The sequence below is a fragment of the Tauraco erythrolophus genome, chromosome 8 (assembly GCF_009769465.1).
Source record: "Tauraco erythrolophus isolate bTauEry1 chromosome 8, bTauEry1.pri, whole genome shotgun sequence".
NCBI classification, from domain to species: domain Eukaryota; kingdom Metazoa; phylum Chordata; class Aves; order Musophagiformes; family Musophagidae; genus Tauraco; species Tauraco erythrolophus.
This window is the reverse complement of record NC_141472.1, coordinates 37,487,062-37,489,012: the sequence shown is the minus strand read 5'-3', so window position 1 is coordinate 37,489,012 and position 1,951 is coordinate 37,487,062. Positions and strand designations below refer to the sequence as shown.

Below are 1,951 nucleotides of genomic sequence, written 5' to 3'. Positions count from 1 at the left end.
ACATTCTCTAAACAAGTCTAACTTTGCGTACTTCTTAACGACATCATAGATTTTCACACAAAAATCCAGGCAATTCAGACATCTGGAATAAGGTATCTAATTTAGTAGGGGGAAAAGGCGAGGAACTTTGAAAGCCTTATTGAAAAAACTTTTATTTTTGAAGAAAAGTGACTCAGTGAGGAGGGTCACGCTTGCTTAATTAGTTCCAGGATTTGGGCAGGGCAAGCCTTGCCCTTTTAAGAGTACAGTCTTGATTTCTAAAAACAGCGAGGAACTCGCTATGAAGTATGTAGGCTGCCAGTAGTAAGTATGACCACTTTGCTGTGATGCCAAGTTTCCTCAAGATTTGGAGCTCAAATCTGGGAACCTGAAAATATGGTGTCCTTTTCTTATTGCAGAGGATACCCAGTATTCCTTTTATGCAGTAATGTTTAAAGCTCCGAGCTACCACTCAGCTCTCAGGAAAAGGGAGGGTTTGTAGGCATGCCAACCCAGCTGCTGTACACTGGTCTTGAAACTACAGACAGCAGCTCGACACAAAAATTTGCATCTCAGAATACACGCATCGGCCTTTCTTCTCAAGGGAGCAGACATCGATCCCAGAAAACCCAGAGTCTTTTGAGATTACTTGGGTTCAACGTTAGTGTTTTGTCACAAAGCTCAGCAGGAACTGGTGCTGTTTATTACAGCCCTTCTATCAAAACTCTGGCTCTTGCACATAAGAACCAAGAACAAGATTCTCCTGAGGAAGGGCTGCCAGTGTGCAGAGTGCCTTTTTTTTTTTTCCCTACTTGCCCCTTCCCATGGGGAACCTGCACCACGAGACAGCTTCAGAAAGTGAATTTTACAGGTGTCGTCAAGGAACACAATCTCTGAACGATGATAAGAAAAACAGCGTCATAGTAAGCGCAGGAATAGGGAGGAATCAAGCCCCAAACTGAAACTTTTAAGGTTAAAAATTTGATTTGAGTTTGCTATATCCACCTCAGGAGAAGCCAGAGAAACAAGTCATTCCCGTAGCAATGTCAGAGAACACTCCTGGCATTAATTATATGTATATTTTTTAAGGTGTGAGGAGTTAAGCATTTCAGAGAAAGAAGGAATTAGTGAGCTAGTTCAGGGTGGCATAGCTTCCAAGTCTTTTAGAGCATTTATTTTTGTAACTGATTACAGGAATGTGCGTTTAAAGAAAGCAAACAACATGTTTGCTCAGTCCCCTTCACTGGAAAACAAGGATTGGAAACCTTTCCCCCTAAGGTCTTACAAAGATCATTGTCATGCTCTTGTCACCCACCCCTCACCCCCACTCCCCACTGCTAAAAAATGAAGAAAAATCAAACATGGCCATGAAAAAATGACAGGGTGCAGGCTCTCAACCCCAGGGTGAAGGGAAGGAGCAGCTTAAGATGGCATAAAATGTCTAGAATTTGCTTTTCAGGTATCAAATATCTGATCACCATAGCACAAAGGAGGAAAGGAAACAACTCACACTTCAGGCTCCCAAGCATTCCACTATTTGATTGCAAAACAGCAAGGTTTTGCCAATAACTGAAAAGGGATCTTCTTTATGTTTACTAATGGGGTTGGAAAATGGGATAATTTCTGCACAATAGAGGTGAGGTAGGGAATTTTATTGAAAATACTTTTTTTTTTTTACAAGTTCTTAGAAATAAAGTTGTTTTTTCTAATCTCACACAAATGGCTGTACCTCAAAAATTCAACTATGCTACTATGAAACATTTATATTTACAGTTAACCAAAAGAATGTACAGAACTGCCATTTTATGCAAATACCAAAGTACCAGATCACAGTGAGATACATTACTTCAGCACTCCCACCATTAGGAACAGATTAGGATTCAAGATACGAAAGAATCTCACTATTCTACAAACCTCATCTCACAAAAAGGGAAGTTTTTAATAGTGTTGTAGCAAGGTTTCCACTACAGCA

The 1,951-nt window shown here is 40.3% G+C and overlaps 1 protein-coding gene across 5 annotated transcripts in view; it reads right to left on the bottom strand.

Annotated features, from left to right (window-relative positions):
• Positions 1–1,694: 1,694 nt before the first annotated feature.
• Positions 1,695–1,951, bottom strand: part of CCNT2 (cyclin T2) — a 25,994-nt gene continuing 25,737 nt past the window's right edge. For all 5 annotated transcript variants that reach the window (XM_086616066.1, XM_086616067.1, XM_086616068.1 and 2 more), the window contains one exon: positions 1,695–1,951. This exon is cut by the window's right edge. The gene's annotated coding sequence lies outside the window, so the exon portion shown is untranslated.